The sequence below is a fragment of the Aedes aegypti genome, chromosome 3, assembly GCF_002204515.2.
Source record: "Aedes aegypti strain LVP_AGWG chromosome 3, AaegL5.0 Primary Assembly, whole genome shotgun sequence".
Taxonomy (NCBI): domain Eukaryota; kingdom Metazoa; phylum Arthropoda; class Insecta; order Diptera; family Culicidae; genus Aedes; species Aedes aegypti.
The window spans coordinates 193165796-193191062 of NC_035109.1; the positions used below are offsets into that span (position 1 = coordinate 193165796).

The 25267-nt window shown below is 35.9% G+C and overlaps 1 protein-coding gene across 25 annotated transcripts in view; it reads left to right on the forward strand.

Moving 5' to 3' along the window:
* LOC5571400 (PDF receptor) overlaps window positions 1–25267 on the forward strand; it is a 219402-nt gene that overhangs the window by 146821 nt on the left and 47314 nt on the right. The window lies entirely within an intron of this gene.

Below are 25267 nucleotides of genomic sequence, written 5' to 3' on the forward strand. Positions count from 1 at the left end.
GCCCCAGATGATGTGATGAGCATAAGCATCACTGCCCACAATCAGCGGAAGGCCTTTTGTTACGCAGTGTACGACAACTCGTTTGAAGTCATCCGTTGGGGATGGTTCATCATGTGGTAAATATACCGAACAATAGACGTATTTCCTGTTGAGGTCACCAACAGAAACATCGATTGTGACAGCACATACATCTCTGGTAGTTAACTCAGAAATGAGTGTAGCAACGATTGCTTTATTAACGAGCACACATGCGCGGGGCATGGAGCGCGAGTTTGCCATTTCAGGTTTGCTGAAAGTAGCAAAAACTGGGTCCACAAGGTTACCTAGATAGAAGTTCCCTCTACGAAAGTAGGGTTCTTGAACTAGCGCCACTTGGGCTGCACCATTTTGCATGAGTCTGCAAAGATTGATCGTTGCTGTTCTTTTATGCTGAAGATTGATCTGAGCTAACCTAACCGTAGCCACTACCCAAACTAGGCAGGATAAAGCTTTTTGCAATCTCAGCACGAAAAAGACCAGCAACGAAAAAAACAGATCGGTATCTATTTAAAGTCGCCAAAGGCGAAAGAGCACAGAATACACTGTGTAAAACGCATAATGCGAATCCATATAGGTGATAATTTAAATTAAATGTCAACATATTCATAATCCCACCCTTATTAAGCCTCAGGATAGAGACTGAAGAAGGGCAGCCGATTATCTCGGAGAAACACAAGGTCACCTGCACCATTGCTCCGGGTAGCACAGGAAGGACTCAATACTGTGGAGGGCGCCCTGGTACCCCACAGGCTCCGTTAGCGGTTAGGTTTTATTTAGACCCCCCTAACCATTCATTCCTAGGCACGGTACGCATCACACCATAAATTAGGGGTCACCTGTGAGGTGGACTTTTACCACCGGAACAGGCAGTTCGTAGTGCTAATTCTTAGCCAGTTGAAAAAACCGCTACCGACACTACGCGGCTATCTAGGCTGCTCGGGAAAAGGAGGTTAATATTGATGATTAACTCCTGACGTGCCCAAGCAGCCGAACATTCGTCTAGATTATTACCCTAATAGTAAAGCATGACTATATAAAAAACTAGGTTTGCCGAAATCTCAACTGTTGGATTCTCGGCGAAACATTTTGCTGAGGTCGGTGAAATAATTTAAGTGTGTGAGGGACGTGGGTTCGAATCTTGCCGGTCTTTGATCTTTTTGTAAAGAATCATCATATTTTGCGACAAAAACTTCGAAATTTGTACAACTTTCTTTGTTTTGTTTAGCGAAACGTGTTTGGACCGGTAAATCTCTCGCACACGTACACACTTAATTTGTTTCGCCGAGGCCGGCAAAAATAATTTGCGAGAACCCAACAGCTGAGATTTCGGTGAAAATCTCGGTAAAAGCTTAAAGCGCCGATAGTGCTGCAAAATGTTAAATCAGCCCAGCTGTCAAAATTCGACGAAGAGGTCGGTAATCCATTGCCGAAAATCTCGGCTCACTATTACCGAAATTCGGCATATGATTATTTATTGATTGGAAGAAGAATAAGAAGAAAACGCAGCTCATAAATTTTAATAATGAAAACAAATTTGTTAAAACTAAATGTTTTATTGCATTACAAATGTATAAACCACCACCACTATAAACATCTCACATTTTACTCATTTTGAGAAATGTTATGCTTTTACGTTTGAATCAAATTCCGAGTAGCACGATGACCATTTTTGCTGCAATTTCATGCTGAGAAGTGGAAGGTCCGGGAAATATTCCTAAAAATATGAAAAAAAAGGCTTCAATTATTGCTGAATCGAATGAATTGTACGCCCTATTATATGCCATAATACAAAAAACTATGTAAATATTTACATGTAGGCGCTCTGCACGTGCGTTTCCAAGAACGTTTTAATATATTCCGAGCACATGTTGGTATCTGCAGCTCTGATTTTTCGTTTTTGACAGATGCGCTTTGGCGAAATTCAGTAAAAATTGTTTACTGATTTTCATGGAAAAACAGATTACCGAGTCTCAGTTATTTATGTAAACTACCGATTTTCGTAAAAATATGTTTACCGACTGAATTCGTCATTTAAGTTTACCGAAAAAAAAATTCTACGATTAAATGTGTATGATGCATCTCATAGAATTGCGATTAAAAATTTATAAAATAGAATTGGGCCGGAACAAATCTTGAATTCTTCTTTTTTTCACCTTCCATCAACATATGTCGAGGGTGGGGCAATAAAAAATAAAATGTAAATTCAAGTAAATTTATTATTTTTTTACTCACATTGCAGCATGTTTTTGCCACATATACTTGTCAAATCAAAATGTTTTGAACAATAATCACGTTCACATTTTATTTTTTAACATCGATTGCATAAAATTTGTCATGCTTCCATTTTTCATAAGAACAATTTTCAGGTTTTTCAATTGTAATTTTAATTACACATTCACTTTGGAGGAATTATTAATATATTCAAACAAAAAACTAATTGAATTTTTACCCTTCACTTCACTTTGCAAAAAATATAGTAAATTTTTAAACGTTATCTCGGGTTTTGTTGAGCAAACATATTAAATTAATAAAAAGGAACGTCAACCAATTGTGTTCTGGATATTTAAAATTTAGGGACCCTGTAAAAATGTTGCACTTGAATTTGATCAATTTTAGATTGTTTTACTTTGATTTTACATGCTTCGAGTAGGCAAAAAAAGAGCTTAGTACAGTCGCCTCTCCACATCTCGATATCGAAGCGACCATCGAGATACGGAGAGATTTTTAATGAATACTAGATTGAAAATCATTCCGTTACCAGAAAAATAATAAAGAAGCAGACGTCATCTCGCGTTCTGACATTGTTTTGAATCACTAAAATCTAGTCTAATCACCTTTGATTATGGTCATATCGACATAAGGAGAGAAAAATTGGAACAAAAAATCAACAGGAGCACATCGAGATATTGAGATATCGAGATAAGGAGGATATCGAGATAAGCAGGATATCGAGATATGGAGAGAGAAAGTGTATGCAGACCGAAGGGACCGACGAAATCATCGACATAGGGAGAGATATCGAGATATGGATATCTGAAAGTGATGTTAACTTGATAGATATAAGAGAAAAGATCTGAAAATGATATCTCAAATTTACTCCTGGAATTCCATAACAATATCATATTTAGCATTTGTAAAATCTAACCAATAGTAGTGAGCTATTCATTAGATCTGCATACAACAAATTTTGCTATGGCACAGAAGTTCCAGGAATAAAGTTTTGAAATTATCTTTATATATATTGTATCTCATGTCAATCCAATCAATATCACGTTTTGATGGTCAGCACTTCGCTTCTGCTCCACTTGATTTAAATAAAATTGAAGAAAACACTCGGCTGGTTAGCCGTAAACAATAAAACATAATTAAAAAGCATAACTACCCAACTAACAATTCAGAGCCACAAATAAGCATACATGTTTAATTATTGTAAAGTAATGGTGATGGCAGCTTAAGAAAATTTTGCCCTATAAGGAGCTGAGAAATTGCTCTTTAAATGCAAACTTAGATCAATGTTCAGCGGTATGCATTGGGATGAACAAAAGTTGAATCCCCACTTATTGAAGGTTTCCAAAGATTTTCAAAAGATTCGACTATTCAATATTGTAATTACGTTACAACGAACTTGTAACGTAATTATAACGTAATTGTAACGTAATTGAAACATAATTGTAACGTAAATGTAACGTAATTATAACGGAATTGTAACGTAATTGTAACGTAATAATAAGGTAATTGTAACTTATAACTTAATTGTAACGTAATTGTAAGATTCTATACCATTATCCGGAATACCATTAACCGCAATGCAATTTACCGGAATACCATTTACCAGAATGTACCATTACCCGGAAAAACCATTTACCGCAATGCACCATTACCCGGAAAACCAAATCAGTTTGTTTTAAACTGTTTAAGTTACATAAGTTTGGTTCCAGTTTATACAGGTTAAATTTAATTCATAGTACTTTTGCTGTTGTTAAAACCTTAAATAAGTTAACAGCTGAGAATGTGGAAAAATGGGAAAAATATTATTCGGATTGATAAAGCTTATCTGTGATAAAGCTAACAGCAATGAGTAAGGGTTCAACATATTATATAATATTTTAAACAGAAAGTTTGTTATATTAGAGGATTTTTTTTAAATTAATCGTGGTTAAGATACAGATTTCAGTTAATATGTTCAACAAAATAGCTTAATTTGGAATGGATCTCCGTCATTATTCTCTAAATTCGAATCCATTCAGCAAACAGTAGCCAGATAGAGAAAACATAACAGTTGTAATATTTGGAATCTTTCAAATATCAACAATTTTTATACAATAATCTGTAGAGTTATTTCAAATAAATTTCATAATCGCTCCCCAAACTGACATTTTTTTACACAACTTATAATGAAACAATGAAATGATAAAGAGCTCTTTCTCTAAATTACCAAAAGATTAAGAACACTGCTTGGTAGGAATATTTCGATATCACTCGAATTTTATGTCCTTATTATTATCCTGGCTGTTCCATCAAGAGCATTGATAAATCAAAACAAATCGATGAATTGACTGAGTGAAAATCTTCTGAAACATTGAACATACTGAATGAATATCTTGTTTTACTACAATAACGTTAATATGTGCCTAAACAAGCGTATTGTATTCTTTTGAAGAATTCAAACTCCAACAGAAATTATGAATGAAACTGAAACGGTTGATTTTTTGTCTTGTTCCCAAATGAAAACCAATATTTTTCCAAGGCGATAGAGCATTGATTTTTACTCAATTTATTCAACTTTTTTGTAACTGTTTATGTATACATACACTAGCTTGGACACAAACACAATATAATATTCACATAACCATTTAAAGCTGTTTGATTGTTTTTATTAGAAAAATAATAACATTTCTAAGTAACTGTTTAATCTTATCATAATAGTGTTTTAAAGCTGAATCACCATTTTATGACCCAAGTTTAATAAGTCAGACAAGAACGTTTGATAAAAAACTATTTGTAATTATTTCAGCTTTTTACCGAAATTATTAAAAATGCTACGTCCATTAATTGGGGCCTGAGACAGGACGGTCTTCTTTTTCTGTGATTGCTGAGTGTTTTCTTATTCCAATTTGTGTTTATACCAATCATGCGCAAACCGTTCAAACCTTCACATGAACCTCTCAGCAAAAAATGATTGCGTTTGCATCACACCAAATCATAAATAGCCTTCTGAGTGAAATTTTATGCCAGCAAACGAAGTAGATATTAGAAATAACTAATCTTGTTCGCGCCAACGCGAAGTTTCCTATGAGTTTGCCTAGGAGTCCTTCCCACCCCTGTTCCATCTAACCTCGAGCCGCCGCGAGTATTTCGGCCTCTCATCCCGACAACTAACAACCACCCCAAATAACCCACACACACGCACCACGTCGTTAGTTTTGCTTGCCTCCCTTTACCATCATTCCGACCGACATGATCAAGCCTGTACGCAATCCAGCCGACCAACCATCCAGCCCAGCTATGTACAACGTGAACAAGAAAGCACTACCACCACTTCATCCAGCATCGATCCTGTTGCAGCATCACCGAGTAATACATAGCAGGCAGTGAAAGTTTCCATCGCAACCCCACCGCTGCGCATGCAATGTTCTTGGCTACCTGTCACCTATAAAAGGAGCTTGCATGCGCAAGGAGATGATTCAGTTTATTTCAACCTTTGTACTATTCACTTCGTAGAGAAATACAGTAGTTAAGTTAAAGTTACAAACCGCCTTTCCCTCCACCAGTGCAAACCAAACAGCCTTTTCCAAGGCTAGAGTTGCTAAGTCCCCCCTCCAGTCGAGCTATCGGTCCTGTGCCCTGTTGCTCCCGGCAACAGGTTGGCGGACGATCAACCGATCGTTCCGTTCCCGCTCATCTGAGCAAAAGTCCCAGTTGCACGCCGCAACAAATCTTGTGTTTAGATTGATCAGCAACATTGGAAAAAAACTGCTCCACCGACTGAGGTTTTTATTAACAGTATATTGTGAATACAATACTTTTCACTTTTGCAGCCATAAAACGGCGGGCTGCATTTGACGTTTCGTGACAGCGGAATTTGGGCTGCATATGACGTTGATATTTTTCTCTTCGCGAGTCTCTCTCAGGTTGAGAACCCTCCGCCCCCCCTCGTCACACATCGTAACAAATTCGTGAAGTCCCCCTTCCCCCCAAAATACTACGTCATTTATGGACGACCCCTATGTGTTCTAGCTCTAGGGGGTCATCAAATTTGCCAACCAGAAATAATTTTGAACCGAAGGTATTCAATTCTATCAACCTCAGCTTGATCTTTCTGAATAGCTTCACTTTGCCGCAACGCAGGCCCTTAGCTATGAACGAATATTACTAATTTGATTGACCATATAATTCATTTGTGATTGAATTAGAAAAGTATCGCCTGATAGGGAGCCGGACCCAATTCTTGGCACTTTTGATTCACTTCGGCAGTGGGGTTTATAAAAAGGGACAAAGCTCATATTTGGCCACAATATGCGTCGTAGTGAAGTGCTCCTTATTGCAAAGTTTCAGAAAATTCTGCCGTGAAAAACCCCCCATGCCAAAGTGAATCATGGAGGTGCCGAAGTAGTTCTGCACCCTATAGATCGGGAAAACTATGTCTTCAAATTTAGGCTATAAAACATTACATGCAAGGATAGAGAGAATGTCGATATAAATCGAAGAAATCGCCTATCAAATAAGTAATGGCGCATTTCAGTGAATGGAACTCATCAGCATCTAAAAATCTTTGGAATTACGATGGTTCTCTTATTCTCGTAAGAAAAAAAAGTTCAATTGTATCAAAACATGAAAAACACTAATCTTGCAAGGAAAGCGACATACAACACTGCGATTCCCATTTTAGCTTCATGATTTGAGGAAAGTTAAAAAATAAAGTATTAGTTTGATACCTTGGTTATCGAGAGTAGGGACACAATCCGCCATTGTGACGTTCATTTTTGGATTCCAAGATATTGCACCTCATTAAACCTACTGTTCCCTTAAGTTTGCTTAATTGTGTAATTTTTCTCTGAATTCCATATCTCTGAAAGTCTGTACACCGAATTCAGTGCCAGGGTAATAAACTAAAAAGAGCAATAAGCCATCATAAGAAGAAGATATTTGGTCATTTTCGACTAAACATATATTGCCAAAAATGCCGAGACCGGTGGAACTCGAAAGAACTGCCAACCAAATAAAGAAATGGGTCATTCTAGGAAAAGGGATATTTGCACTCGGGTGATTGACGTTTGCAGAAATGACATTTGTTAAATTGACCCTCGGTTAAAAGTCGCACAATCAATGGTATTGAAAATCCGAATCATTGGACACTTGAAGAACCAATGCAATGGTCGAATGTTAAAAGTAAGATTACATAGTAGCCTATACCATATTTAGCCAGTTTAGCCAGCTCAGCCAAGGCAAGCTGCAGATATAAGTTGAAAGTTTATTTTTAAAAGAATTGTGAATCATCTATAAAATGCAAATATTTAAAGATGGTGCATATTGACATGCTCAAGTATAAATATATATTTGACTAGTCTTCGATGCTTATTTATTTTGAAGGAAAAACATCCCCTGTTCAATATCTTTGGTGGTCATTTCAAATATGTTTAAGTCAACATACTGACCTCAATGGCCGTAAAACGGTTAAAAGGACGTTAATGAAGAAAATAAACATTGTAGAGACATAATTTTCCGGTGAATGGTCCTTCCGGGTAATGGCTTTCCGGTAAATAGTTCATTCCGGTAAATGAGTTTGATTCTATACCATTACCCGGAATACCATTACCCAGAATGCAATTTACCGGAAAACCATTTACCGGAATATACCATTACCCGGAAAAACCATTTACCGGAATGCACCATTACTCGGAAAGCCAAATCTTCCATTTTCGACGATCTTTCATTGATGCGCAGCACAAATTATGTCATGCTAACCATGGAAATTTTCGACTCCCTCGGTTTCCATAAACACTATTTCAAAAGACATCTCCAAACAGCTATGGACCAAATATGTTGTTCTTCTTGCTAGCGTTACGACTCAACTGGGACGAAACCTGCTTCTCAGCTGTTCTATCTAAGAAAATTTCTTTGATAGCTGAGAGCCAACCGACCATTTTTGCATTCGTTCACAGTTTGAGAAGTATGTAAGTACTCTAGCTCTGAAACGTTGTCAAATTTGTCATCCAGAAATAATTTTGAACCGGCGGTATTCAATTCTACCAACCTCAGCTTGATCTTACTGAATGCCGCATCGTAAACCTTAAACTATGAACGAATATCACGATACCAAAATTTGATTGAACATGCGACCTAATTAGAAAAGAATCGCCTTATATTGTTCGGAAAACTATGTCTTCAAGTTTAGGCTATAAAACTAAATATTACAGGCAAGGATAGAAAGAATGAAAATAATTATTAATTTTCTTTTATGTCCGAGACCACTTGGAAGGTACCATCATTATACATCGAAATCGAAAAAAGCCTAACAAATAAGGTAGGTTCCATTTGATTAAATGGAACATCTCAGCATTTAAAAATGTTTGGAGTTATGATAGTTTTCTTATTCCTTTACGTTAGAACAGATCAGAATCCAATTTTAATATTGACCAAAATATAAAAAAAACACTTATCTTGCGAGGGAAGCAACATACAGCAGTTCAATTCTCATGTCAGCTTTATGGTTTGGGGAAAGCTACAAAAATCAAGACAAAAACTAAGAGTGCCTTGGTGATTGAGAGAGGGACACTATTGCCCATTGTAACGTCCATCTTTGGAACCTCAATAGATCTACATTTTCTTTGAATTTGATGGCTATTTTCTCCAAATGTTATAACTCTGAATGTCTGTACCCCGAATTCAATGCCAGTGTAATAAACAAGAAAGAACAATTAGCAATCAAAATAATAAGATATTTGGTCATTTTCGACTAAGCACATTTTGCCAAAAATGCCGAGATCGGTGGAACTCGAAAGAACCAGAAAAAGGAATATACCGGGGATTTACAATTGGTTAAATGACGTTTGCGGAAATGCCCTTCGGCGAAAAGTATTAAAAATTCTAATCATCGCTTATATATTAACAAGTTACATAGTTGTAGCCAAATAAAGCCAGTTCAGCCAAGACAAGCTGAAAAGATAAGTTGAAAGAACAGCTTATTTTTAAAAGAAGGGTGAATCATTTATGAAATGCAAATGTATGAAGATGGTGCATATTGACATGATCAAGTATAAAGATATCTTAGAATCCTCTCTGGTGCATTTTTAACTAAGAACCTTATCCTTGGTGGTCATTTTAAATATTTTTAAGTCAACATACTGACATGAATGACCATAAAACGGTTTAAAGGACGTTTATGAAAAAAGTCGAGAAATGGAGATATATGTTTTTCCGGTAATGGTTGTAATGTAATTAAAACGTAATTGTAACGTTATTGTAACGTAATTGTACCTTAATAAAATGTAATTGAAACGTAATTATGACGAACTTGTAACTTACGTGTAACGTACTTAAAACGTTAATGCAACGTAATTGTAACGTAATTGAAATATAATTGTAACTTAAATGTTACGTAATTATAACGTAATAAAAACGTAATAAAAACGTAATTGAAATGTAATTGTAACGTTAGTGTAACGAAAATGTGACGTAATGGTAACATAATTGTAACGTAACGAACTTGTAACGTAATTATAACGTAAATGTAACATAATTGAAACATAATTGTAACGTAATAATAACGTAATTATAATGTAATTGTGCCGTTATTGCAACGTAATTGGAACATAATTGCAGCGTAATTGTAACGAACTTATAACGTAATTATAACGTAATTGAAACGTTATTGAAACATAATGGTAACATAATTGTAACGCAATAATAAGGCTTTAGGACATTTGGTCGAAAGACGTTTGGTCGAATGACGTTTGGTCGAAAGTACATTTGGTTGAATGAGTTTAGAACATTTTGTTGAAAGATTATTCATCAAAAAATCGATTGGTCTAGCAGAAATAGAAACCATCTAAAATTGTTGCTCAATTAATGATCTGAAGCCAAACACGAATCTACATGATAAATATTACCTACGCTTTGCAACGTGGTGGAGGCTAAAAGACTGAAGAATAATAACATTTTCAAGAACAATTTATCATATGTACACGCTAGTATACTACTAGCGTCTATATATGATAAATTATTCTTGAAAATGTTATTATTCTTCAGCATTTTTGAATTGGAAAACGGTACGTTTTATTTTATCGAGTTTTGTAGAAGTTCATAATTAATTGTGCTGAACGTTGAATTTAATATTCTTTCAAAATATCATCATTCTTTGTAAAAAACCTCCTCCATTTTTTGTCGGTCAGTTATTGGAATATAAAACATTGTTTAAAACATTATTTTTTCAAAATATCATCGTTCTTTACACAAAACTGTTGATATTTATCCAATGGCCTTGTGACTTAGGGTAAGAATTTGGAATACGAGGATTAGATTTGATACAGATGGACATAGGACAATAGCGTCATCTTGAATTGTTTAAATGCACTTTTAAACGCTGAAAAAAAAGACCCATTTTGATGGCCACGGCTTTTGTGAAACGATTTGACCGAAGTGAATCAAAAGTATTACCTGTATAATACGTTTTAAAAGACAATTTACACCGTCTTCAGCCATAGGCTGCACAGACTGAACATAACTTACATTAGACAACGGACACACGGAACGACCAGTGGACCAATGAAGAATTTTTCGTTTGACGAAAAGTTTTCTCCGACTGGGGCGGGAATCGAACCCACACTCTGTAGCACAATACGCCTAAACGACTGACGCCGCTAACCGCACGGCTACGAAGCCCACGTTTTCTTACTCATTTTGAATCTTTGTGACTTCCATGTTTAATCAGTTGCAGAACTAGCCATATGTCATTGTGCTAAAGTTCACCTTAATCAAGGAATAAAAAAATCCATGTAGAGTAAGGTGGGGCAAAAGTTCGACCTTAGTGGTATAATCAAAGTTTCCAGAAAAACAATAGCAGTTGAAACAAAACAAATACCATACAGTGAACAACAAACTTGTGTCAAAATATTTAGCCATTTTTAGTCAAAACAGTTTCAAAATTGATTGTCTTAAACGAACTTTTGCCCCACCAGTGAGGCAAGAGTTCGAATCTAGTGTGGGGCAAAAGTTCGCTGAGTAAAAAACAAAATATCGATACTTTTATGACAGGCATACTTTACACCAGCCGTTAACTAAACTTTACTGAAAAATACACACTAAATTTTCACCAAAAAAATGCCCAATACAGGGTTAATTGTAATATACTTAAAAATAGCAGTTTTTCGCAAAACTAAGTGCAAGTGTGAAATTTTTGTGACATTTTTCGCATGATCAAACAAATTTTGACAAATCTGGAGGTAATATGTGGATTATATAGGCAATTTGCAAATTTTTCCGTGAGTTTATACATGGGTCGAACTTTTGCCCCGCTGATTCGAACTTTTGCCCCACTATGGGCTAAAAATTGTTTCCAAGCATTGATGCAAAAATGAATACACCTCAAAGCATCCTTATGATATGCCTAGAAACGCCGTTACATAAAATACCGTAAAATGGGGTGTTAAGGGATGAAAAAAAATTCCACTTAAAATTCGAGCAACTTCTATTATGCCAATAATTGAACAAAATACAGTCCTACCATTCTCCCGGCGTATATATCAAAAGCCAATTACAATGAAGATGATCCTATGGCAGATTTCTGAAATAATCATAAAAATGTGTGATTTTTAACGAAAATGTAAAATGGGGTGTTAAGGAATTTGAGCTTTGTATATAAAAGTATATTTTGCCAACAGCAAAAAAAAATATTGTTTTTGACGGGGTTGGTGGTCTGATGGCTACCGCTTCTGCTTCATATGCAAAAGGTCATGGGTTCAATCCCAGGCCCGTCCCTTTCCTCGTACTTTGTAGTTGTATATCTCTCACTTGCTTCTATCTTCCATTCTAAATCTATCACGCTCAAACTATTCGTTCATAGCAAACGCTAGAACCAGAGACGGACAAGAAACCGTTTCCCTAACCTTCCTACTTCCACGCGCACGCCTTTCTTACGCCTGATACATAGGCAGTCTGCTAACCACAAAAGCAAACCTCTCTGCCATGCCTTTCCCCCAATCCATACACTCCCGCATGAACTGGCGTGGATGCAGTGGAATATACGGTCTACGTGGGAGTCAGTTCAATGCATCATCAATTCCTCCCCCTTCCCCCTCATTGGTCTGCATTCTGACGTGGCAGGTGCCATTGTTGCCTAAAAATAGAAGATCACCAGCACTTATACACTGAGGATGCCTGTTAGTCCCAAGCAGTCATTCGGTTGGTTCCTTGTGTAGGTGCAGCTGATCTGGCGATACTGGAGTGCATCCACGGGCGGCCAATCAAGCTCAAGCTCAAGCTCAAAAAATATTGTTTTGGTCAACATCGTTGATGTATCCCTTCAACTCTAAAGGTCTTGTTAAATCTAAAGATGATATTACTTCAATATAATTCAAGTTGGAACTCCTGAAAACGCTAATCATTTTATTTTAACTGCTAAATCTCTCATACCTATTGATTCTATTTTCAAGCAAGCTATCAGTGCATCGCACAATTGTCTTGAAAAGATTTTTATACTTATATGCAGTATTCGTATTCTAGAACAGTGCAGAGCAATCTTTTCATGACTTGTCAAAAGATGGATAATTTCAACAAGCTTTAAATGTGAATAGGGTAAGTGTCCAATTTGCCTTTTAAATAAAGCACCACACCAAATAACGGATTTGCATGTAACACCCAGTTGCATGATCGGGAAAAATCCTAACGAAAAGTTTCCAATACAGAGCGGAATCGCTCACACTATACCGCACACTATATATTTTCCAAAAAAAGCTCGGAAAGAATCTTATACTTTAATTGTTTATCTATGACCTAGGTAATACTTAAAAGAATTTGATGGAATATCGACCGTCTAGACTGATTTTGAGATTTATTGGCGTAATTTAGGTCAAACCTGTTTAGATGTGCTCGGGTGAAAGCAGTTTAAGTTTGTGCTCCGTTAAAATTAAAATTATGTGAGTTGAGTTATTATGTCCGAAATGTGGTAATGTGGTTAGCCGTTCAATCAATGTTTGTCCAAACCCACTTGACTTAAAAACAAATCAATGATGTAAGTAGTATTAATTAATATTTCGAACTTGATCAGACAAATAGTATATTTTTGTAAATTGTAGTTTGCCCTGAAGATGAGCAAATAAATGCTCGAAACGTCGGCTTTAATCAAAAGGATTGTTTATTAATGTAACCCGTGGACCGAAATTACGCCAATAAATCTCAAAACTTAAAAGAATTAATAGCTCCAAAACCATTTCAAATAAGATAATCATTCCTATTTGCAAACTTTTCTCCAATGTGATGGAACAACTTATGAAAAAATTATCATAAAAAAACATATTCACATTAATCAGTTTTATTTAGGTTTTCCTACCAATTTTACCAAATTTTGAAATAAGTCATTTTTGAAACTATTTAGTGACTTACTAAATAGATCCCTTAACTTTACATTGTAGTTCAACTTGACGGAACAACTCAAAACTATATTGAAATATATTACGGCATAAATTTAATGAGTTTAGTTACTTAGAAATGTTAGAATAGATAATTCCTTAACACCGCACTTATTTTCAAAACGAGACTTTTCTCATAAAAGTTTCTAAAAATTGAAACCCAGACATAATTTTATGAAGTTTTTGTCTGCGCTATGATCTCAATTAAATTTCCTTATCTTCTACCTTACTCGCGATTTTTTCTCAAATATATTTCATGGTTTTGTAGATAAATGTCTTCTTCTTCTTTCTGGCGTTACGTCCCAACTGGGACAAAGCCTGCTTCTCAGATTAGTGTTCTTATGAGCACTTCCACAGTTATTAACTGAGAGCTTTCTTTGCCGATTGACCATTTTTGCATGTGTATATCGTGTGGCAGGTACGAAGATACTCTTATGCCCTGGGAATCGAGAAAATTTCCTTTACGAAAAGATATGATAAACATTCAGACATTAAAACAGCGACGGGAATATGCCATGGTCGCATTTGTTAACGATATCGTTTCACAACGTATTGACTCAACAAAGCTATTATCCAAATTAAACTTTTATGCTCCTAATCGACAATTGCGTCACAGAAATTTGTTTACTTTAGATCGTTATCTTACAAACTACGCCAAATTTAGTCCTCTAAATCAAATGATGTCTGTTTACAATGAGCACTGTGAAATAATTGATCTAAGTATGCCCCGGACCAAATTGAAATCATATTTTAACTCACTAGGAAATCTTAGAATATAAGAAACTATGTAACTATGTAGTCTACAAATGATTGACGAAATAAATAAATAAATAAATAAATAACGTAAATGTAACATAATTGTGACGTAATTATAACGTAATAAAAACGTAATTGAAAGTAATTGTAACGTAGTTAAAACGTAATTATAACGTAATTGTAACGTAATTAAAACGTAATTGAAACATAATAAAAACGTAATTGTAACGTTATTGTGACATAATAGTAACGTAGTTGTAGCTAACTTGTAACGTAATTATAACGTAAATTAATTAAAAATTAGTAAATGTTATTAAACTGCCATAACGGTGTTTGTTAAATGAGTGCTTGTTACGTTGGGTGGTATTAGATATTTTCTACTGCATTTATATTTTCTTGTATACGAAACATTACGAGTGATCCTATCATTATGAATAGCGGTATAATGTGGAAAGGTTCATAAAATAGCTGATAAGCAGGATCTGTTCCAGTGAGCCGTAATGCCAGAAATAAGAATATATTACTGCACTACTAATTACTTTTGAAACAAGAGCGCATTCAAAATTTGGGCAAACTTTGCTATGTAGGTATTCCGAGTCTTCCATAGAAAGTTTGGAAGCCCAAATGTTTAAAACTTGCTTAAACCAATTACTTATGATATTTTTACAGATTTTTAATATCAGAGGTTAATTAAATATAGTTTGAAATCGTCGTCAGGGTTGATAATAGATCAAAACAACTGGTTTGTTGCATAAATCTTGTGATCTGGGGAGACGCACTTGAAACAGAACCGATGAATCGCTACTACTACTACTACTACTACTTATATATAACAATTAGAAATACAAAAAGAAATTTTTAATATGTTTTCATCTTTCTAAAAGTGTGATTTTCTATGACACCTCTAAGTGGGCAATTGAAAAAGGTGTTATTTTCGCGTTTTGTCAGTGATTAACTTAAAAGTAACTAGTTGTTACAGAACTTAAATTTTTGCTAGTACCTTTCTAATGTTTTCACTTTTTGTCACCACCGTGGCCGTTCGCTTAGGTTTTACTTCTAATAGATGGTATATTCAATTTCAATTGTGACATATTCTGCCAAAGACTGGATCATATTGGCGTCCTTCAGAAAGCTTTAGAATGTATTTCGTTGTTCTCTCGGAAAGGCATATTAAAAGCAGGAAGACTTTTTAGAGCTGTAATGGTAACAGGTGGGAACATGATTTGCCACAACAAAGGATGTCATTACTGCAATAACACACTCCAGAAGCAATCTGTTCACCGATAATGTTATGCAAGATGTACTTGCATGTTTTCTCCTATTGGAACTAATGTACCGTAAAATGGGGTGCGTATTATGATCGCGTAAAGTGTTAAGATTATTCCTAATTTAATTATTGGTTTATTATCTAGACAACTTTTCAATGTCCTACCACAAATTCATCATTTGTTGGTTCCCTAAATCCCTTTTTGTGGAACTTACTCTTTTTTGCATCTATTGTTAGCAGTATTCCATCGTGCTCTCAGAGATGGGATGCACTAAATTGCGACAACAAATATGCTTTTGAAGTTGAATAAACAGGTAGCCATGGTTCATACATGGCAGGAATGTGCGTCAATTTTTTTGGCATGTGTCATAACAGGGTGCAGCATGTTTCATAACCATTCGATGAACGGTATTACATAAATAGCTTATCCTGTTTTCCGCGTTCGATTGCATGCTCACGGTGATGGATGAAAGTAACTGAATTTATTTTCCACAGAGTCGGTCTAGGCAGACGGTAGTTAACAAGGGTTCACTTTTCAGAAGCCGGCATAAATTTAATGTACGAATATGGAAGTGCAAATGCAATCCTATGTTAAATTTTGGTTGACCACATATATTACTTTTAAGGTTTTAAAAAATGAGTCCCCTCTCCCCGTCACAATTAAGATTGTAAGATTCTTACTGACTGACAATTAAGGTAATTGATAGTGCTGATTCGCAACTATTAATAATAGGTTCGTTTAATCGCTTGACTGGCTGTTGCAAGTAATACTGTTAATAACTAATAAATTTAAAAGTATCAATCTCTTTTCATGAGTTGATACGGATATACGGCTATGGCTTTCACAATTTTTTTATTTTACTTACTTTACTCTCAAGATTTTTTTTAGAGTCGTGAGTGTTTCAATTATTCAATCTCAGCAAGTGTTTGAGCTTGTTGCTATTGGTTTAATGATATATTGGTTTCCTCTTTCAAAGCCGTATCCAGTATTGATTTTTTTTATTGACGTAGGACTACGTCTTTGTTTTCTATATTGGGGTGCACTTTAAAAGTACGGAAAATGAGACATGTAACGAAATAAGGGGAGATTTTGAACGTTAATAACTCAGTTGTTTATGAACCAATTATTACGATTTTAGCATCATTCGATCAGAAATGTATCTACGCATCGTTAGTAATATATCCGATAAGTGAATTTTGTTGTTAAACTATTGAAAATTTGATAAATGTTGACCCCTTTCTTATCCAACCAATCACGTTCGAGCACTTTTCGACGGTGTCGCTTCCCACTATAAAAGCAAACGGGTCCCTGCTTCTTACCTCAGTCTTCTTTTTGCGGTCGGACTGTGAGCACGGTCGGGCGAGTCATTCTCGCTTTGCTTTTGCACCCGCGTCTCAGTCCAATTTGTGTCGTCGGAAGAGGAAGACGCAAGATTGATTTGCGGCGGCGATGACGATGGCTTGGGCGCTTCTCTGAGCGGCAAACTACTGCTGCTCGGAGAAGCGTCCAAGCCATCGTCGTCGCCGCCGCAAATTTATCCGCGCTCCCAGATTTCGACCCGTGATAAATTCAGCATCGGTGGTCAAGAAGCAAGCCCGATAGGAACCAGATACCAGAAGCTCACAGAGTTGCTGATCCGAGGAGCTGCTGCTAATCGAGCGTCGGAATCGCTCGAGTTTCCAGATTTCGACACGTGCCCGTGGATCCACTACCCGTTGCTGTTTGCGTTGAGGATTTCCCGTTTGACCATGGCAATCAACTGATCAATCCCGCAGTGCTATATATCTACCATCGGACCTTGTCAGGACCATCAAATTTGTGGAAAAGAGTTGAAGGAATAATATTTCCGACCTTATTAGATCTTATATTTCTCAATCAATCTCGCAGCTTCATACAAAATTTAATTTGTTATGAATAATTGACTATTTGTGGACGCTGCTGCTGTGCCGTCGGGGTGAGTGCTCAACATTTCACTTTAAAAGTACGGAAAATGAGACATGTAACGAAATTAGGGGAGATTTTGAAATAACTCAGTTGTTTATGAACCAATTATTACGATTTTAGTATCATTCGATCATAAATGTATCTACGCATTGTTAGTAATATATCCGATAAGTGAATTTTGTTGTTAAACTATTGAAAATTTGATAAATTTTGACCCCTTTCTTATCCAACCAATCACGTTGGAGCACTTTTCGACGGTGTCGCTTCCCGAGCAAAGCTTGAGATCATATTGAAAACTAATTTTGATGTTGTGCTGTCGCAGATTTTGATAACTCAGTTTGTTGTCATTTTGGTCGTTTTAACGGTTAAAATATCAAAACTGAGAGCAGAAAAATGTTCCCATGAAATCAAATTGAAAACTCTGTTTGCTGTCAGTGCAAGCAAATTGAAAACAGTTTCTGCTGTCATTGAAAGCAAATTGAGAACTCGCTGAGATATACATATTTTGGATTGATATTGAAACATGGCTGCGACTAGATAAACGCTTTATTTTTATATTCTCGTAGTATTTAAACATGTAGCACTAATAAATTTATAATTAAATAAAAAGAAAATATAAGTAAAAATTTAAAATGATAGCAGAAAAAAAAAAAAAATATAATATCGAATATTTCATTGACAAATTGATATCAAATTATGATATCAACTTGATGCTGAAAACAATATATGTTTTTAACTTGCTTTCATTTTGATGTTGGACTTTGCTCGGGTTCCCACTATAAAAGCAAATGGTCCCTGCTTCTTCCCTCAGTCTTCTTTTTGCGGTCGGACTGTGAACACGACCGGGCAAGTCATTCTCGCTTTGCGTTTGCACCCGCGTCTCAGTCCAATTTGTGTCGTCGGAAGAGGAAGACGCAATATTGATTTGCGGTGGCGATGACGATGGCTTGGGCGCTTCTCCGAGCGGCGAACTACTGCCGCTCGGAGAAGCGTCCAAGCCATCGTCATCGCCGCCGCAAATTTATCCGCGCTCCCAGATTTCGACTCGTGATCGGTGGTCCAGAAGCAAGCCCGTTAGGAACCAGAAACCAGAAGCCCCCAGAGTTGCTGTCCGAGGAGATGCTGCTAATCGAGCGTCGGACTGGTGAAATCGCGCAAGCTTTCAAGAGTGAGCATCGTGTCCTGATTTCGACTTGTGCCCGGGGATCCAATACCCGTTGCTGTTGTGCGCCATCCACGTCACGAATCATTCAGCTGGTTCGTCGTATAAGCAAATTCCCCGTTTGACCATGGCAATCAACTTATAACATCCCGTAGTGCTATTTATCTGTAACCGTATCGAGGCTAAGAAAGCCATCGGCCCTTGTCAGGGCCATAATATTTGTGGAAAAGAGTTGAAGGAATAATATTTCCAACCTTATTACATCTTATATTCCTCAATCAATCTCGCAGCTTCGTACAAAATTTAATTTGTTATGAATAATTGATGGCACGTCAATTTGAGACTATTCGTGGACGCTGCTGCAATGCCGTCGGGGTGAGTGCTCAACATTTCACAACGATTGTAAACTAGAGTGGAATTTCCGACAGTGTCTTTGATTTGCCATATTTTATGAGAACACTTCGATTACGAAAATGATTACATGTAACAAAATTGCGACATGTTTAGAATGCTTTTGAAAAGAAATTCCCATTGAACAATTTTCATAATTTTGGCACCATGGATCAAAAATTTACCTTCATATTAAAGAAAACTATTGATTATCAATAGCGAACTATTGAATATTTAGTAATTGTCAACCCTTTCATTCATGTTCGACCAACTTCTCACGCATTATCATTTTTCGCAATTATCAAGTAATTCTAATTCCAACTCATTATTGGCACATATGCATTTCCCAGATTGGTCGATTAGAAAGAGCTCGAAGGGGAGGAGCATAATCTGCTAATCTAAGGGTATATAGCATGCTCCCTTCGTTGGATTCGGTTTCATTCCGTTTCGACTTCCGAGCTGGCACGAGCTCCTCCGATCCTGTGCAGCGTTGATTATCAATAGCTATCTATAGAATATTTAGTAAATGTCAACCCTTCCAACTATTCATGTTTGATCAATTTCTCACGCATTATCATTTTTCGCAATTTTCAAGTAATTCTAAGCCCAACACATTATTGGCACATACCCATTTTCCAGATTGGACGACTAGAAGAAAAGAGCACGAATGGGAGGAGCATCATCTGCTAATCTAAGGGATTAGAGCATGCTTCCTTCGCCGGATTCGGTTTCGTTCCATTTTTGCTTTCGAGCTGGTAAGAGCTTCTCCGAACCTGCTTAGCGAGGAGCACCTCGTAGCCAGAAGCCTGCTGAGCTGTTGATCAGCATCTGGTTTATGAGATTTCGGCTCGTGATAAACTCATCTGTGGTGCAGTCAATAATCAAGCCCGTTAGGCATCATTACTACTATTATTAGACAAATCGAGCTTTCGGCTTGTGGTATCGCTCAAGATTTCAAACTTAAGCTACGTTTTCAGATTTCGATTTCAGCCGTGTGATCTAATACCTGTTGCTGATGTGTGCCATCCACACCACGAAACATTCACCTGGCTCGTCTTATAAGCAGAGAACTTATACAAATTTCTACACTTGCGTTGGGGATTCTTCGTTTAACCATGGCAATCAACTGATAACATCCTGTAGTGCGATTCATTTATGACAGCATCCGAGCTAACAAAGCCTTTGGCTCTTTTCAGGGCCACCAAATGTGTGTAAGAGAGTTAACAGAGTGATATTTCAGACTTTATTTATCACATTGCCAAGTAATGAATAATATTTCTCTCAAACCATAGGATCAACCAAGCGATGACTGAAGCTTTCATTATAACCCTCGAATAACTTCCTATAAACACATTGCTGTTAAATATTCTTTAATTAGAATTACTTTGATTTTGCTTCAGCATGCTGAACAAGCCTCAATCACTACTGTTCTTTCCAATGCTACCTTATATTTCATAGGAGGTTACTAATATAATTTCAAAATGATCATACAACCTGAAGTGAAATTTCACATTTTCATAGATAAATATGACGAATTCATCGGATAGAGATAATGTATATTTGGGACATGATTAAACGTACACTTGGCTGCAAATCGTTATATGCATAAATATTTACGAAAGTTTCGAGCACTGAAAACAGTATGAAGTCAAAACGAGCAACAAGAACGACATCAAATTCAGTTAAATTAACCATCGTGGTCCTACGTCACCAGTTCGTACAACCCCATAAGGGTAGTTTTTTAACTTTTGATAACATGTTTGTATTTTGTTTTTTTTACAAATCTTGCATTACAAAATGTGTATCACCTTTTACGAAATTTCCACAATTTCAATGCAGCAAGTCAAGTTTAGTTGGAAACAAATTTTGTCAGTTGAAAAGAAGAAATTCAGGTATACTTCTTGTCAAACAGTATCAGATTTTCGCAATTGAAATTCGATTCCGTCATTATAGATGACGATCTTAATTCGGCCAATTAAAATTAAAGCTACAAAGCTACACCCTTCATGTATACAACGTCACGAAGATTCCTCTGCGTTCTAAAAGAAATATGAGACATATTTCGTGAGGAAATACCTAAGATTTATGGATTAAAATGGAAACTCATTGGCTAGCTGGTGGTGGTCCACCAATTTGAATTGACAAAATAGACCCTCTGCTAGTTTTAGCATAAAGGGTAATTTACGGCTTCGGCACCCTTCGACTATTATCGGCAATCAAAATTGAATCATTAAATTCAAATTATTTTTCTATCAAAACACTCCAATGTATACATTCAGGTGATGCTTTGTACTGTTAGTTTCACTCTGCCACAATTATTAGAGCAAACAATTTTTCCACTTTGTCATTAATGGAAATAAATACGCGGTCGATTTCATGTTACCGATAATAGAACAACAGATCAACTCGCAGTTCTAATTGGAAGAGGTGCCGAATAAAATAAGGCTGCCGACAATAGTCACACTCACATGAAAACTTCGCAGCATTGTAAAACGTTTCAAACCAGGTTTCAACAATTCTGTCGATGTGAATCTATAGAGGATTAGCTAGCGCACAATTGTAAACAAGCAAACAAATAACTTATCTTCTTACTTCAGAGATAATTGCAATAGAAACGCGGCATCGGCTCAGACTGCCGAGATTACGTTATTTCCCCTACGATTAGAGCTGTTAAATGTCATGAATTTCACGTGACTTTGACATTTGAATATTGCTGATACCATCGCTCCAAGTGGAAAAAGTCATCGGAAAATGTTTTTCCCGGTGACCTTTCCCGAATGATTATCGGTTGCCAATATTTGCTGGTGCGATATTTCGCATTCGAGAGTGCTATAAGCATTTAAAATTTTCCAAAATTTTGACGTTTAACAGCACTGCCTACGATCAAATGCTCTTAGAAAAGTTACTTAAAATCGGACTCTTCTGGACACCGCATCTGTGTGAAATTTTCACACATGCTGAAAAATTGATTTTGTGCTGATTTATGCTTCATTTTCAGAAAATTCATATCACATTGAGATATTTTATATTGTGAAGCATCTTCATGTGTCATTTACTTTGCGAAAAGCTATCAAATCTACAATGGAGCAGTTTTTTTTTTTGTTGAAATACTACACATGATTGGTTCTTTCTTCAAGCGTGTAACAAAACATTGAAATTCTCACAAGGCAGAGTCCATTTATTACGTAACGCTAAAATTGGAAAATTTTGATCCTTCCCCCCCCCTGCGTAACGCTTTTTGTGAGTAAAATTTCAAATTTTTGTATGAGCCGTAACGCTTGAGCCTACTCCCCCCTAATCCTAGAGCGTTACGTAATTTGTGGATGCCACCCGATACATACCGATGGTCTCGGTGAGATCGAATTACTCACGTACAATTTACCTCATTCCATGCTATTTGAAAACTACCAATATAAAAAAAATCACTGATACTCGGTTGATAATGCAAAAATCCATAAAACAATATGGAAAAAGAGCATTTTCCATGGAATTCAAACATTGTACTCAGATTAATAAGGAATAATTTAATGAAAATGCATGAAAATCTAAAAATGCATCATTGAAGGTACCTCTTTCGGCACTCACCGTTCCAAAACAGCGACGTCACTGTATATAGGGCTTAACATTGTGACAGTATTGCTGTTCTATAGAAAACACAAGTCTACGGTGGTGCTATCTATGCATTTAATAGCGGCCGTTTTGGTTATTATTTAATTATCCATTATCGTAGCATGATATAAAATCCAACTAAAAGCCGTGCTTAAGCGTTACATAACCTTGTGGAACATTTGTTTGTCCCAAGCATCAAAATGCTGCTATTTACATGGATTTCTTCATTGATGAATAGTTATCAATAAAATTCATTATATTTTCGAGGATTAAAAGTTATTTTCAAAGCTTCAGAAAGGTATTGTATCTTACAATACAGAGAAAACTAAACATTTTGTACAGGGTGTCCGCAAATTATCCGAACAGCAAAATATTGGAAAGATGATCTCGCATTGAAAACAATGAAAAATCAATGTCCATGTACCTTTTATAATATATCTTTATGTTAACACAACATACAACTTTAAAAAAATTCGAAATAATTGCTTGTTACTGAGATAGACAAATTTAAATTTTTCGGAAACGTTTTTCCTGAGGGCCGCTAGTCATACTGGAGATGTGTTATCCCTAAAACCTAAAAGAGATGAATCCAAATGTCCTATTATTATTTAAAGCAATCTACAGGTTAGTGGCTTCAAGTTAGACTGGAAATAGAAAATTGTGCGGTTCAAATCTAGTGAGTTCTATGGACATTTCTCTTCCGTCATAAAGCTCGTAAAACAGCTCCCTCTAAGACACCTCAATACATTTGGGTTGGTCTTGCAATTATTTGAAATCGGAAATGTGTCAAACTTACTTCTTAAGAATATAATAAGCCAATGTTTAAAACCATGCAAGAATATTGAATTGATTATGCTTGATTGTATAGAGCCATGTCTTCAAAGTATGTACGGATAATTTGCGGACACCCTGTATAAAGACTGCAAGCATGTAGAAAAATTGAATTTAATCGTATAATTTCAACCTAACTATATCCTACTTGGGTATTTGAGTCCTGCTTTGCATACTTGGTGAAAATATTACTACACGAAGAAAAAAAGTAACCAATTCATTCATTCATTCAAACAATAAGACAGCGTAACAAATATAACATTTATACGTGTCTCAAGTATCAAATTATGTGTCTCTAATGGATTTAGGGTTTCTGAATCAAATGCTGTTCTCAGAAATATTCCAGTACGTCACAATTGTATGCTACAGCTCGCCAAAGTTGTTTAAAACACTTGTTTCATTGATGTTTACATGTTAAATTTATGATTTACTAAACTGTTTAGTGATCTTATCCACTAAACATGCAAAATAGGCCTTCAACTTTCATTCAATATAATTGGGTTTAAAATGCGGTCATCGGGAAAAGGAAGGAATGTTAGTTAGACAACCGTTGTTACTATAGACCGAGATTATCTCTGCTGCAGAGGTAATCTTGGTCTCTAGTAACAACGGGTGTCTAACTAATATTCCTTTCCTTTCCCCGATGACCGTAAGGATGTGGCTGGCGCCGTTATTGAGTTTTAAAACTTGAGCTCTTGATTTATGCACATTGAGGATAGTAATCTAATCCCAAGCCCTATTAATTAAATCTCTGCACTGAGATGAAATCTCCATTATATTTTATGTGTGGCAAATTTTTAAAAATGATGCAGATAGAACCTGAAATTATGTAACCCTTATTTTTTAGGTGCGACTCACATCCAAAACAAAGTTGGATCTAATTCAATTTATATTAGTCTACTTTTATGTTTTATGTTTGGAAACAAATGGTAAACAAATGACTTACTTTTAGATTTTTTTTTTGTTTTGTTTACTCTTCTCAAAAAAAAAGCCAAAAGGTAAGTTTAGCTTCTAAACTGTTTATATAATGTTGAATAATATTTATGTATCACGTACATGAGTAGTTGAATAAGTGCGTAATATTTCTGATGCTGATGGGAGTAGCGAGCTGAGGAATCTGTGGCATTTTTAGCCTCGTCTCGTCTCCTCGTAATTGAATCATGAATGCATTTCATTTGTATTGTATTGCGTAGCACGTGAGAAATATATTTCATGACATTTAATTTTATGTAATCTAATGAAAATAAAATATTGCACATAAACTAAAATTTTAGGCCCTCGAACGAAAAAAATAATGGAGATTTCTTCGCAGTGTATCCAACTCCGATTGTTCTGGTTCGGAGCAGCAACTACGAATTGTACGGTAATCTATGCTTATGCATTATGCTTATGCTTGCAGTCTCCATACAAAAATCTTCGTTTCTCTTATATGACAAAATACAATACTTTCCTAAATCACAAATAAATAACTAGAGCATCGAAAATGTTATGAACATTATTGATAAAAATTATTTTACACATGAAGCAAATAAATTGCCATACAAGCTTGTAAAAATGATGAAATCGTGATATTTTGAAATGTTAGACTGCCAATATCTCAAAAACTAGACGTGCTATGATATTTTTGAAAACGGTAATAGATT